At 42.1% G+C, this 16,246-nt stretch overlaps 1 pseudogene; it reads right to left on the bottom strand.

Annotated features, from left to right (window-relative positions):
• Positions 1-8,299: 8,299 nt before the first annotated feature.
• Positions 8,300-8,414, bottom strand: LOC118925035 (U2 spliceosomal RNA; annotated as a pseudogene).
• Positions 8,415-16,246: the final 7,832 nt, after the last annotated feature.

Here is a 16,246-nt window from a genome sequence, read left to right as displayed (position 1 = left end):
CAAGAACAACACAAAGCACTAACTTCTATTGGATGCAGGGAAAGCAGTTTTAAGAGCAAAGTATAGAGCAATCCATGCATATTTAAAGAAGGAAGAACAATCCCAAATGAATAGTCTACAGACACAATTATCGAAATTGAAAAAAGAAGAACAAATGAGGCCTAAAGTCAGCAAAAGGAGGGACATAATAAAGATCAGAGAAGAAATAAATAAAACTGAGAAGAATAAAACAATAGAAAAAAAAACAATGAAACCAAGAGCTGTTTCTTTGAGAAAATAAACAAAATAGATAAGCCCATAGCCAGACTTATTAAGAGAAAAAGAGAATCAACACACATCAACAGAATCAGAAATGAGAAAGAAAAAATCATGACAGACACAACAGAAATACATAGAATTATTAGAGAGTACTACAAAAAAACTATATGCTAACAAGCTGGAAAACCTAGAAGAAATAGAAAACTTCCTAGAAAAATACAACCTTCCAAGACTGACCAAGGAAGAAACAGAAAATCTAAACAGACAAATTACCAGCAACAAAATTGAAGTGGTAATAAAAAAACTACCCAAGAGCAAAACTCCCAGGCCAGTTGGATTTACCGCGGAGTTTTATCAGACATACAGAGAAGACATAATACCCATTCTCCTTAAAGTTTTCCAAAAAATAGAAGAGGAGGGAACACTTCCAGACTCATTCTATGAAGCCAACATCACCCTAATACCAAAACCAGGCAAAGACCCCATCAAAAAAGAAAATTACAGACCACTATCTCTGATGAACCTAAATGCAAAAATACTCAATAAAACATTAACAAACCAAATTCAAAAATACATCAAGAGGATGATACACCATGACCAAGTGGGATTCATTTCAGGGATGCAAGGAAGGTACAACATTCGAAAATCCATCAACATCATCCACCACATAAACAAAAAGAAAGACAAAAATCACACGATCATCTCCATAGACACTGAAAAAGCATTCGACAAAATTCAACATCCATTCATGATAAAAACTCTAAAAAAATGGGTATAGAAGGCAAGTACCTCAACATAATAAAGGCCATATATGAAAAACCCACAGCCAACATCATACTGAACTGCAAGAAGCTGAAAACTTTTCCTCTAAGATTGGGTACAAGACATGGCTGCCCACTCACCCCACTGTTATTCAACATAGTACTGGAGGTCCTAGCCACGGCAATTAGACAAAACAAAGAAATACAAGGAATCCAGACCAATAAAGAGGAAGTCAAATGGTCACTTTGTAGATGACATGATATTGTACATAAAAAACCCTAAACACTCCACTCCAAAACTACTAGAACTAATATTGGAATACAGCAAAGTTGTAGGATACAAAATTAATACACAGAAATCTGAGGCTTTCTTATACACTAACAATGAACTAATAGAAAGATAAATCAGGAAGACAATTCCATTCACAATAGCATCAAAAAGAATAAAATACCTAGGAATAAACCTAACCAAGGAAGTGAAAAACCTATACCCTGAAAACTATAAGACACTCTTAAGAGGAATTAAAGAGGACACTAACAAATGGAAACTCATCCCATGCTCTTGGCTAGGAAGAATTAATATAGTCAAAATGGCCATCCTGCGCAAAGCAATCTACAGATTCAATGCAATCCCAATCAAATTACCAACAGCATTCTTCAACGAACTGGAATAAATAGTTCTAAAATTCATGTGGAATCACCACAGATCTCAAATAGCCAAAGGAATCCTGAGAAGGAAGAATAAAGTGGGGGGGATCTTGCTCCCCAACTTCAAGCTCTACTACAAAGCCATAGTAATCAAGTCAATTTGGTACTGGCACAAGAACAGAGCCACAGACCAGCGGAACAGATTAGAGACTCTAGACATTAACCCAAACATATATGGTCAATTAATATATGATAAAAGAGCCATGGACATACAGCGGGGAAATGACAGTCTCTTCAACAAATGGTGCTGGCAAAACTGGACAGCTACATGTAGGAGAATGAAATTGGACCATTGCCTAACCCCAAACACAAAAGTAAATTTGAAATGGATCAAAGACCTAAATGTAAGTCATGAAACCATAAAATTCTTAGGAAAAAACACAGGCAAACCTCTTGGACATAAACATGAGCAACTTCTTCATGAACATGTCTCCTTGGGCAAGGGAAACAAAAGCAAAAATGAACAAGTGGGACTATAGCAAGCTGAAAAGCCTCTCTACAGCAAAGGACAACATCCATAGAATAAAAAGGTATCCTACAGTATGGGAGAATATATTCATAAATCACAGATCTGATAAAAGGTTGACATCCAAAATACATAAAGTGGTCATGCACCTCAACAAACAATCAGCAAATAATCCAATTATAAAATGGGCAGAGGATATGAAGAGATGGTTCTCCAAAGAAGAAATTCAGATGGCCAACAGACACATGAAAAGATGCTCCACATCGCTTGTCATCAAATGTAAATTAAAACCACAATGAGCTATCACCTCACACCAGTAAGGATCACCACCATCCAAAAGACAAACAACAACAAATGTTGATGAGGTTGTGGAGAAAAGGAAATCCTCCTACACTGCTGGTGGGAATGTAAATTAGTTCAACCATTGTGGAAAGCAGTATGGAAGTTCCTCAAAATGCTCAAAATAGAAATACCGTTTGACCCAGGAATTCCACTTCTAGGATTTTACCCTAAGAATGAAGCAGCCCAGTTTGAAAAAGACAGATGCACCCCTATTTTATCCCAGCACTATTTACAAAGCCCAGAAATTGAAGCAACCTAAGTGTCCATCAGTAGATGAATGGATAAAGAAGATGTTGTATCTATACACAATGGAATATTATTCAGCCATAAGAAGAAAACAAATCCTACTATTTGCAACAACATGGATGGAGCTAGAGGGTATTATGCTCAGTGAAATAAGCCAGGCGGAGAAAGACAAGTACCAAATGATTTCACTTATATGTGGAATATAAGAACAAAGGAAAAACTGAAGGAATAAAACAGCAGCAGAATCGCAGAACCCAACAATGGACTAACAGTTACCAAAGGGAAAGGGACTGGGGAGAATGGGTGGGTAGGGAGGGAGAAGTGGGGGAGAAGAAAGGGGGCCTTATGATTAGCATGTATAATGTGCGGGCGGCATGGGGAGTGCTGTGCAACACAGAGAAGACAAGTAGTGATTTTACAGCATCTTACTATGCTGATGGACAGTGACTAATGGGGTATGTGGGGGGGGGACTTGGTGAAGGGGGGCATCTTGTAAACATAATGTTCCTAATGTAATTATAGATTAATGATACCAAAAGAAAAAAAAAAGAAAGACTCAGGTCAAGCTCTCTGCCCTTCCTTGCCCCATTCTTTCTGCCTTGAAAGTCCATGTTTGAGAATATAATGATTGGTGGTGTTGCAACCATCAGGGAAATTCCAGGAAGACTGAAGAGAAATCAAGCCCTGACTCAGAAGACATAAACTGATTTTAGCAGACACCTACCTCTAGGGTGCCTGCAATGAAAGAGAAACAAGTCCATCTTAGTTAAGACACTGTAATTAATGTGGGCAAAATTGCAATTTTTCCAGAATCGCTTGCCAGGCTTTAGCACATCTACGTATCAATAGGCATTTTCGAGGGGTGGAGAAGCTTCGTCCATCTACATATCAATAGGTGATTACAAGGCCGTGTGAGGGTTTATCAACCAGAGAGGTTGGGCGGTGCACTTTTTCTCTTCTGCTGCAGCAGGGTCAAGAGAGATGCAGGGATGACTGCTTGTAAGATAAAAAGGGTTTCCTAACTTTATTTCTCCATGGGAATAAAATGAGAGTTCCTGTGGTCAGGATTCTCACCTGGCTGTGGTTGACTAGCTCACTGCGCATCTGTGGGCACTACATGGCTGTTGACTCTATAAAAAGAGCTCTGCCCAGTGCTCTGGGCATGACACAGTAGCAGGGCTGCAAGGCTGCAGGAGAGCAGAGCAGAGGCTGGAGTGGTGGCAGCGCAGAGGACAGAGGCCCAGAGAACAGCTGTGCGGGATGACTGTGCAGAGAGGCCCAGAGGATGGCTGTGTGGGATGGCTGTGCAGAGAAGACCAGAGGACAGCTGTCTGGACAGAGGGACCCAGAGGCAGAGACTGGTTTGGTGCATACAGACTCACTATGAGTGAATGGGATTCTAGTGACTGACCTGCCACCTGGAAATAAAGTTGGGTATAACTCTTTCACCCCAAAGAGCGTTCTGCTGTCAATTTTCTTTGGTCATATTGAATCCATAGCGAACTTGCCCGGGGCTGAAACCCATTAGCAAGACACTCTGCTTTGCTGATTTGGGTTTTACAGGGGGGAAAATCCTGGGGCAAAATACCTGTAAAACCCAAATCAGCAAAGCAAAGTGTTACACTGTAATTAATGGGGTTCCTATGGCCAGGATCCTTACTAAACTTACTAAACTAAACTGATTATGTAACTGGCCTGTTGCTGGGCTACCGCTTCCACACCTTTAGGCAATAAGCTATTATTACGCTGTATAGAGAGCTCGGCCCAGTGCTCTGGGCGGAGGCAGAGACTCCAGTGCTCGACCTACCGCAGGAAGAACAAGCCGGGTAATAAACACTTTCACCCCAAAGAACGTTTGCTGTCATTTTCTTTGGTAACATTGAATCCATAGCGAACTTGCCTGGGGCTGAAACCCATTGGCAAGACAATTGGCACAGTGAGCAGGGTTCATTGTTGACCAAGGAAAAAGACAGGCTACCCTTATGGGAGGGGTGCTTCAGCAGGCTGCCCCTGTGAATGGGGAGACAATGGATTGCCCCCAATGCATATGTTGTCTGAGGTGGCTTGCCTCTTAGAAGACTGGGCCCCACCCCAGGACTGGAGACAAGTGGAGGTGACACCTGAGGCAATACAGATAGCCCTTGGTATAGTAAGTAGGTATTTTGAGAGTCAGAGTACCCGTAAGGGAGTAAGGACTGAGGGTTGGCTGCTTCTCACAGTATTAAAAAAGTCTACAGAAGAGAAGGACATGCTACTGAAACATACCCAAGAAATGGCAGCACAAGAATGTGACCTGCAAACTTCTATGGATTCCCTGAAGAAGGAAATAGCACTGATGCAATAGGAGGCAGCATGAGAATCCCAGCAGCAAGGTGCCATTGAAGATGTAAAAGAATCCTTACAGAATGAGACAGTAGCACTGCCAGATGCTCTGAAGGAGGAAAAGGCCATCAAGGAAAAAGGCAAACTCCTGAGGGAAGCACGGGCAGAGGTGGTACAAGAACACCAGCTGCGAAGCATTGAGGTGAAGGTAAGAGAGCTGCTGAAGACTATGCTAGTATTGCTGTGAGACACGGTAGAAAAGGTAAAGGTTGTAGCTGAAGAGACACTCTGGGGAGGGGAGAGAAAGGTGCCATCTGCCCCAGAAATGGAGGAGCTGGGGAAGGATGAAGGAGTAGTGCCAGAGGCACTGACCCCTCCTGTATTGAAAGCACACCCAGTGGTTGTAAAGTGCACACCCAGCAGCTGAAAGTTCCCCAAGGAGAGGAGCAGCCTCCTCCACAGGTGATGGAACACTCTGTGCTCCACCCCTATACTGAGGCTGAGCTGGTGGATTTGGGCTCCTGGTTTAGGCAGAAGGCCTCGGAGTCAATATTAGGTTGGCTCTGGCCTCTGTGGGACTTAGGGGGGATGGAATTGTTCTGTCGGGATCAGAGATGGAAAAGCTGGCTTCCCTGACAGTGTAGGCTGCCTTAAGGCAGCAATTACAAAATGTACATCAGACCCCAGGGATTCACTCCCTTCTCAATTGGCTTATAGTTGCACTTCATGCTGTGTGGCCCAATCTGGGAGATCTACCATCCTCTCCTCTTATATGGCAGACATATGCTGAACTCCAACAGATGTTATGAGAGCTAGGCATAAGAAATACTGTCTATAGTACAGAGAATCATGGCCCAGATTAAGAGATTTTCACTACTGGGATGAGAAATATTGTGTTGCAACCAGCTTCCACATCCCTCTTTGGGTCTCTAGTGGCCATTCTTTCCCCTCACTTAGGGCATCCCATAAGCGAGGTGACATGTACAATAGCAGACTAAGGAGAGGCTGAAGCAATGAGAACATGGAAAGAAATAAGGTCTGCTACTCACAAGAATTTAAAGGGCCCCATGAAGGTTATGAGGACCCAGATGTGGGTTGATTTAATACAGGCAGAAGCAGATGGAAGGAAATTAGATGTCAAACAGGATCTTACTAGAGCTATGGCAACAGTTGAAACCAGAGCAGCAGTTCCAGCCATTAAGACCAAAGATGCAGAGGTCAGAGACAGAGTCACAAGTCTGGCCTGTGTGTTTGCAAGACTTCCTACTGGAGAGTGAGCCAACCTCACTTGAACCCACACAGGAAGGTGATTGGGGAACACAGTTTGATTGAGGGAAAGGTCAAGGTATATGCCCTGAGGGACCAGGGGGGTACTGGAGGCCACATGTTGAAATAGCTATCCGTTGGTCCCCAGGGAACATACAATGTGTCCTGGTTCTGGTGGACACAGGGGCTGAATGTTCTTCGGTCATTGGTAATCCTGAGAGATTCCACGGGACCCCCACTGTCATAGACAGATATGGGGGTAAGGCTATCACAGTGAAACAAGCCCATTCCTAATTGATTCACAGTTTGGAATAAGTAACCTTATCAATTGTTTACTACATACCAAGTCAGTGTACTCACCTACACATTTTCCTGTATTTTCTCATCCACTCCTTTTAACTTCATGAGGTAGTTACTGTTGTTATCCTCCACCTTAGATGAGGAAACAGAGGCATGGAGCAGTCAGGCTATAATATGAACCTAGGCATTCTGATTCCAGAGCCCTTGTCCATAACTGCTCTGCCACACTGTATTCCAATATTTGTAGTTATATAATATACCATAAAACTACAACCACAAACCTTACTGTGACAAACTGTGTTTCACCTACACTGTATGGACATTTATCAGGTATGAAAGAACTTCAGATACAAAGGGTAGAGTTAGAGAACACTGTGTATGGCTAAACAATGACCAAAACCTACTCTTGTTCCCTCCCACAACCCTGGATTTAAAATGCCTTAAGAGATACTTAGAGCAAGGTTATTATCCTCCCATTATTCAAATATAACAAGTAATAAAGGAGGATCCCCAACTCTCATAACCACCAGCTAGTATGCCTCTTTGACCTACAAGAAAATGATTTTCTGTCACAAAATTTTAGGGGGAAATCTCTATTTCTGTAATAGATACCCAGAAAATACCTTACCTACGGTTGAAAACATTCCTTTTTGCTGATACTCACAAATTGCCTGGGCCTCTCCTGTGAATTGAGATTCCTGTTGAACTGCATATCTGCCATTTCCACTTGGATATGTTTTAGGTTCTATAAGAAGCAGATGCTGCAACAAGGATTAAAGTTCAAGGAGCTCATTTTGGAAGTGACCCTAAGAAACACCAATTTAAGAGTAGTGGGGAACTGAGGGAAAGAAAGGAGACCATAAATGGTGTGCTAACAAGCCAGGTACCACTGAAGAAAACTGCTTTATACATCTTAAAAACATAGAAACGACCTATGTGAATAAAAATTTCAAACTTTACACTTTCAAAAATTTCTACCATCGCCCAAATGACTGAATTGTGCTCCCCTTCAACTCATATGTTGAAGCCCCCAACGCTGATGTGACAATTTGGAGACAGGAATTTTAAAGAAGTAATTAAGGTTAAATGAGATCATGAAGGTGAGGCTCTAATTACTTAAGTCTGCTGTGTTCATAAAGAGGAGGAAGAGACAGCAGAGCTCACTCCACACACATGCACAGAGAAAAGGCCTTCTGAGGACACGGTGGGAAGGCAGTCGTTTGCAAGGCAAGAAGAGAGGCCTAACCAGAAACCAAATTTTCTGGCACCTTGATCTTGAATTTCTAACCTCCAGAACTGTGAGAAAATAAATTTTTGTTGTTTAAGCCACCCAGGCTGTGGAATTTTATGGCAGGCCTGGCATGTTAATACAATATCTTGCCAATGGGTTTCAGCCCCAGGCAAGTTCACTATGGATTCAGTGAGACCAAAGAAATGACAGTGAAACATTCCTGGGCTGAAAGGGTTTATATCCAACTTTATTCCCCTGGTGGCAGGTCAGTTACTAGAATCCTGTCCACTCAGAGCAAGTCTGCAGGCAGCAAGCCAGTCTCTGCCTCTGGGCCCCTCTGCCCTGCAGCTGTCTCAGTTTCTGTCCTGGGTGCTGCCACCACTCCAGCCTCTGCTCTCCTGCAGCTGTGCAACAACCTTACCACTGTGTGACTCAGAGCACTGGGTGGAACTCTTTATTAAACTGATAAGAACAGATACTACACTTGATCTTAGCCAAAAGGCCAAGAAGCGATGGAAGTCTTTATATAGAGTCAATAACAACGTATTGCCCACACGTGTGTAGTGAGCTAGCCAACCAGGGCCAGGTGAGAATCCTGGCCACAGGAACCTTCACTTTCTCTACATACAGTAACTATTAATTAATATATGATTTCTTTTACCTGTGTTTCTTTCTGAGAAAATAAGCAAATATTTCCTTTTTCTTAAACTAAAAGTAGCATACAGAAGTCTTTTTTGTGCTTCACAATATATCTCATAAATCACTCTGTATCAGTGTATAGAAATCTTCCTCATTCTTTTTTATATGTTTTTCTTTATTGTATGTATTTACCATAGTTCATCTATGTTTCTAATATTTCACAACTACAAATAATGCCTGAATGAATAACCTCATGTATATGTTGTTTAATGTTTGTGGAGGTGCCTATTTAGGGTAAATCCCTTGTGATAAAATGAAGGTTCCTGTGGCCAGGATTCTCACCTGGCCCTGGTTGTCTAGCTCACTCCACACGTGTGATCAATACATTGTTATTGACTCTATATAAAGACCTCTGCCCAGTACTCTGGGTGACACGGTGGCATGGCTGCAAGTCTGTAGGAGAGCAGAGATGAGACTGGAGTGGTGGCAGCACAGAGGACAGAGACTGAGACGGCTGTATTGGTAGAGAGGCCCAGTGGCAGAGACTGGCTTGCTGCATGCAGATTTGCTCTGAGTGGATGGGATTCTAGTGATTTACCTGCCACCATGGAAATAAAGTTGGGTGTAACCCTTTATCCCCAAGAATGTTCCACTGTCATTTCTTTGGTCTCATTGCATCCATAGTGAACTTGCCCAGGACTGAAACCCACTGGCAAGACACATTCGTATACAAATTTTTGTGTGGACAAATGTTTAAATTCTCTGGGGTATATTCCTAGGAGTGGAATTGCTGGGTCTAATGGAAATCCTATGTTTAACTTTTCAAGGAACTGCCAGGATATCTTACAAAGTGGCTACACCATTTTACATTCCCACTAGGAGTATATGAGAGTTCCGATTTCTCTATATTCTCACTAACACTTATTACTGTAAGTCTTTTTGATTATAAGCTATCCTGGTGGGTGTGAAGTGGTATCTTATTGTGTTTTTGATTTCCATTTCCCTAATGGGTAATGATGTTGAGCATCTTTCTATGTGCTTACTGGCTATTTGTGTATCTTTGGAGAAATACCTATTCAAATCTCGCACCCATTTTTTAATAGAGTTGTCTTTTTATTGTTGAGTCTTAAGAGTTTTTTATATATTCTGGATATAATATCAGATATATGGTTTGCCAATATCATTCTGTGTACTGTCTTTTCACTTTCCTGATGGTGTCTGAATTGGTTTACTAGGGCTGCCATAACAAAATGCCACAGTCTGCATACGATCCCATTTAACCTCTTAATCACCTCTTCAAAGGTCCTATTTCCAAATACAGTCACATTGTACACTAAGGTTTCCAAAAATTTGGGAAGAACATATTTCAGTTCAAACCATTCTGCCCTCTGGATACCCCAAAGTCATGTCCTTCTCACATGCAAAATACATTCACCTTTATCCCAAAGTCTTAACCCATTCCAGCATCAACCCTCAGTCCAAAGTCCCACCTAAATATCCTAAATCAGGTATAGGTAAGACTGGAGATATGACTCATCCTGAGGCAAAATTCCTCTCCAGCTGTGAGCCTACCAAACAGACAAGTGTGTTTCCAAAATATAATGCTGAGACATGCACAGACAGACATACCCATTTTAGAAGAGGGAGATCAGAAAGAAGAAAGGGGGATAGATCCAAAGCAAGTCCAAAATCCAACAAGACAAATTCCATGAGTTTAAGGGTCAGGTAAACTCTTTTTGGCTTGATGCTCTGACCTCTGGGCCCGCTATGGTCACAGCATCATCCCTGTGGTCCTGCGTGAGGGCTCCAACCTCTCAGCCCAGGCAGCATTTGTCCCTGAGGCCCTGGTTGGTAGCTGCCTGGCCCACTGACACCAGGGAGACAAGCATGCCCTTCAGACCTGTGCCCTCTGGGCTCATGATTGGTATGGCAGTCCTGCTGATCTTTGAATCATTTTTGGTGTCATTCTTCCCCTTTCCTAAAGGATAATGTGGAGTGGCAGCCAGAATAGCTCTATTGTCCTGCCCTGTGGAATCACGGAAATCTGACAGTCTTCCTTGATTTTGTCCCTGTCCCCTTTAGTCCAAGCTGCAGTGTTTCTGCTGGTATAATCCCATTTCTATTCCTGGATACTTCTGAGATTGCTGATTAAATCCATGAATCACACCCATGATCTCTTTATCAAATGAGTTTCCAGCCACACTTTTGGTGTGCTATCCAGGATATGCTTTTTCTTTTTTTAATAATAATATAGTAATTGGGTTCTGCACCTGATTCCAACATGTAGTGGGTAGGCTCCCATACTACTAAGGAGAAATTATTTGTGACACCAGCTAGGTTTCCTACAATTCAGCTCAATTCTGACAAACTACCTGGAGATTGCATCAGATCCCACAGATTAAGGGCTCAGTCCCACAAGACTGCCTGCCTCTTCCCTTCCCTTTCATACATCAGTCACAAGATCAGGTTGTCACCTGTGCTCCAGACCAATCAGTTGAAAATGAGAGGTTCCAAAGAACCCCTCCAACCCAGAATGCCAGTCACAAGTCCAAGTTGTTACCTGTACTTCTGACCGACTGGCTATCAATCAGAGGTTTCCATGACCCTCTTCTTGGGTTTGATTAATTTGCTAGAGTGGCTCACAGAACTCAGAGAAACATTTTACATAGTATATTATTAGTTTATCATAAAAGAATATAGCTCAGGGAGGGGGCGGAAGATGGCGGCGTGAGTAGAGCAGCGGAAATCTCCTCCCAAAACAACATATATCTATGAAAATATAACAAAGACAACCCTTCCTAGAATAAAGACCAGAGGACACAGGACAATATCCAGACCACATCCGCACCTGAGAGAACCCAGCGTCTCGCGAAGGGGGTAAGATACAAGCCCTGGCCCCGCGGGAGACGAGCGCCCCTCCCCCCAGCTCCCGGCGGGAGAAGAATAGGCAGAGCGGGAGGGAGACGGAGCCCAGGACTGCCGAACACCCAGCCCCAGCCATCTGGGCCAGAGTGCAGGGCGCTCGATACTAGGAAAACAGGGCAGCAAGAACAGTGAGCAGGCACTGGAGGCTGGGCCACAGAGGACATAAGAAAAGCGCGCGACCATTTTTTTTGCTTTTTTGCTGTTTTGTTTTGGCGAGCGCTTTTTGGAAGTCTTAAAAAGATAGGGACCCCAATACTAGGGAAACAGGGCAGAAAGACCGACCGGTGAGCAGAGGTCTGAGGCTGGCACCGGAGAATAAAGAAAAACGAACGACCACCTTTTTTTTTAATTAAAAACTTTTTTTTTTTTTTAATTAAAAAAAATTTTTTTTTCTTTTTTTTTGGTGGGCGTTGTTTTGTTTTGGCGGGTGCTTTTTGGAAGTCTTAAAGGGGCAGGGCGGGTCACTTAATCCAGAGGTAGGGAATCCGGGATCTCTGGGCACCCTAACCCCTGGGCTGCAGGGACCAGGGAGGCCCCTTACGGAGATAAATAGCCTCCCAGCAGCTCCTGCTCCAACGCGACTCCACCATTTTGGAGTAGCTGCCCGAGCCAGGCCACGCCCACAGCAACAGCGGAGATTAACTCCATAGCAGCCGGGCAGGAAGCAGAAGCCCTGTCTGCGTGCAGCTGCGCAGCACAAGCCACTAGAGGTCGCTGTTCTCCCAGGAGAGGAGGGCCACAAACCAACAAGAAAGGAAGTCCTTCCAGCCATCACTCGTCCCAGTTCTGCAGTCTATTCCTATCATCATGAAAAGGCAAAGCTACAGGCAGACAAAGATCACAGAGACAACACCAGAGAAGGAGACAGACCTAACCAGTCTTCCTGACAAAGAATTCAAAATAAGAATCATAAACATGCTGACAGAGATGCAGAGAAATACGCAAGAGAAATGGGATGAAGTCCGGAAGGAGATCACAGATGCCAGAAAGGAGATCGCAGAAATGAAACAAACTCTGGAAGGGTTTATAAGCAGAATGGATAGAATGCAAGAGGCCATTGATGGAATTGAAATCAGAGAACAGGAACGCATAGAAGCTGACATAGAGAGAGACAAAAGGATCTCCAGGAATGAAACAATATTAAGAGAACTGTGTGACCAATCCAAAAGGAACAATATCCGTATTATAGGGGTCCCAGAAGAAGAAGAGAGAGGAAAAGAGATGGAAAGTATCTTAGAAGAAATAATTGCTGAAAACTTCCCCACACTGGGGGAGGAAGTAATCAAACAGACCACGGAAATACACAGAACCCCCAACAGAAAGGATCCAAGAAGGGCAACACCAAGACAAATAATAATTAAAATGGCAAAGATCAAGGACAAGGAAAGAGTGTTAAAGGCAGCTAGAGAGAAAAAGGTCACCTATAAAGGGAAACCCATCAGGCTAACGTCAGATTTCTCAACAGAAACCCTACAGGCCAGAAGAGAATGGCATGATATATTTAATACAATGAAACAGAAGGGCCTTGAACCAAGGATACTGTATCCAGCACGACTATCATTCAAATATGACGGTGGGATTAAACAATTCCCAGACAAACAAAAGCTGAGGGAATTTGCTTTCCACAAACCACCTCTACAGAACATCTTACAGGGACTGCTCTAGATGGGAGCACTCCTAGAAAGAGCACAGCACAAAACACCCAACATATGAAGAATCGAGAAGGAGGAACAAGAAGGGAGAGAAGAAAAGAATCTCCAGATAGTGTATATAACAGCTCAATAAGCGAGCTAAGTTAGGCAGTAAGATACTAAAGAGGCTAACCTTGAACCTTTGGTAACCACGAATTTAAAGCCTGCAATGGCAATAAGTACATATCTTTCAATAGTCACCCTAAATGTTAATGGATTGAATGCACCAATCAAAAGACACAGAGTAACAGAATGGATAAAAAAGCAAGACCCATCTATATGCTGCTTACAAGAAACTCACCTCAAACCCAAAGACATGTAGAGACTAAAAGTCAAGGGATGAAAAAACATATTTCAAGAAAACAACAGTGAGAAGAAAGCAGGGGTTGCAGTACTAATATCAGACAAAATAGACTTCAAAACAAAGAAAGTAACAAGAGATAAAGAAGGACACTACATAATGATAAAGGGCTCAGTCAAACAAGAGGATATAACCATTCTAAATATATATGCACCCAACACAGGAGCACCAGCATATGTGAAACAAATACTAACAGAACTAAAGGGGGATATAGACTGCAATGCATTCATTCTAGGAGACTTCAACACACCACTCACCCCAAAGGATAGATCCACTGGGCAGAAAATAAGTAAGGACACGGAGGCACTGAACAACACAGTAGAGCAGATGGACCTAATAGACATCTATAGAACTCTACATCCAAAAGCAGCGGGATATACATTCTTCTCAAGTGCACATGGAACATTCTCCAGAATAGACCACATACTAGGCCACAAAAAGAACCTCAGAAAATTCCAAAAGATTGAAATCCTACCAACCAACTTTTCAGACCACAAAGGCATAAAACTAGAAATAAACTGTACAAAGAAAGCAAAGAGGCTCACAAACACATGGAGGCTTAACAACACGCTCCTAAATAATCAATGGATCAATGACCAAATCAAAATGGAGATCCAGCAATATATGGAAACAAATGACAACAACAACACTAAGCCCCAACTTCTGTGGGACACAGCAAAAGCAGTCTTAAGAGGAAAGTATATAGCAATCCAAGCGTATTTAAAAAAGGAAGAGCAATCCCAAATGAATGGTCTAATGTCACAATTATCGAAATTGGAAAAAGAAGAACAGATGAGGCCTAAGGTCAGCAGAAGGAGGGACATAATAAAGATCAGAGAAGAAATAAATAAAATTGAGAAGAATAAAACAATAGCAAAAATCAATGAAACCAAGAGCTGGTTCTTCGAGAAAATAAACAAAATAGATAAGCCTCTAGCCAGACTTATTAAGAAGAAAAGAGATTCAACACAAATCAACAGTATCAGAAATGAGAAAGGAAAAATCACGACGGACCCCACGGAAATGCAAAGAATTATTGGAGAATACTATGAAAACCTATATGCTAACAAGGTGGGAAACCTAGGAGAAATGGACAACTTCCTAGAAAAATATAACCTTCCAAGATTGACCCAGGAAGAAACAGAAAATCTAAACAGACCAATTACCAGCAACGAAATTGAAGCGGTAATCCAAAAACTACCAAAGAACAAAACCCCCGGGCCAGATGGATTTACCTCGGAATTTTATCAGACACACAGGGAAGACATAATACCCATTCTCCTTAAAGTTTTCCAAAAAATAGAGGAGGAGGGGATACTCCCAAACTCATTCTATGAAGCTAACATCACCCTAATACCAAAACCAGGCAAAGACCCCACCACAAAAGAAAACTACAGACCAATATCCCTGATGAACGTAGATGCAAAAATACTCAATAAAATATTAGCAAACCGAATTCAAAAATACATCAAAAGGATCATACACCATGACCAAGTGGGATTCATCCCAGGGATGCAAGGATGGTACAACATTCGAAAGTCCATCAACATCATCCACCACATCAACAAAAAGAAAGACAAAAACCACATGATCATCTCCATAGATGCTGAAAAAGCATTTGACAAAGTTCAACATCCATTCATGTTAAAAACTCTCAGCAAAATGGGAATAGAGGGCAAGTACCTCAACATAATAAAGGCCATCTATGATAAACCCACAGCCAACATTATATTGAACAGCAAGAAGCTGAAAGCATTTCCGCTGAGATCGGGAACTAGACAGGGATGCCCACTCTCTCCACTGTTATTTAACATAGTACTGGAGGTCCTAGCCATGGCAATCAGACAAAATAAAGAAATACAAGGAATCCAGATTGGTAAAGAAGAAGTTAAACTGTCACTATTTGCAGATGACATGATACTGTACATAAAAAACCCTAAAGACTCCACCCCAAAACTACTAGAACTGATATCGGAATACAGCAAAGTTGCAGGATACAAAATCAACACACAGAAATCTGTGGCTTTCCTATATACTAACAATGAACCAACAGAAAGAGAAATCAGGAAAACAACTCCATTCACAATTGCATCAAAAAAAATTAAATACCTAGGAATAAACCTAACCAAAGAAGTGAAAGACTTATACTCTGAAAACTACAAGTCACTCTTAAGAGAAATTAAAGGGGACACTAACAAATGGAAACTCATCCCATGCTCGTGGCTAGGAAGAATTAATATCGTTAAAATGGCCATCCTGCCCAAAGTAATATACAGATTTGATGCAATCCCTATGAAACTACCAGCAACATTCTTCAATGAACTGGAACAAATAATTCAAAAATTCATATGGAAACACCAAAGACCCCGAATAGCCAAAGCAATCCTGAGAAAGAAGAATAAAGTAGGGGGGATCTCACTCCCCAACTTCAAGCTCTACTATAAAGCCATAGTAATCAAGACAATTTGGTACTGGCACAAGAACAGAGCCACAGACCAATGGAACAGACTAGAGAATCCAGACATTAACCCAGACATATATGGTCAATTAATATTTGATAAAGGAGCCATGGACATACAATGGCGAAATGACAGTCTCTTCAACAGGTGGTGCTGGCAAAACTGGACAGCTACATGTAGGAGAATGAAACTGGACCATTGTCTAACCCCATATACAAAAGTAAACTCAAAATGGATCAAAGACCTGAATGTAAGCCATGAAACCATTAAA

Source organism: Manis pentadactyla, chromosome 14 (assembly GCF_030020395.1).
Source record: "Manis pentadactyla isolate mManPen7 chromosome 14, mManPen7.hap1, whole genome shotgun sequence".
NCBI classification, from domain to species: Eukaryota; Metazoa; Chordata; class Mammalia; order Pholidota; family Manidae; genus Manis; species Manis pentadactyla.
Note: the sequence above shows the minus strand (reverse complement) of the source record. Positions and strands in the feature narration are given on the sequence as shown.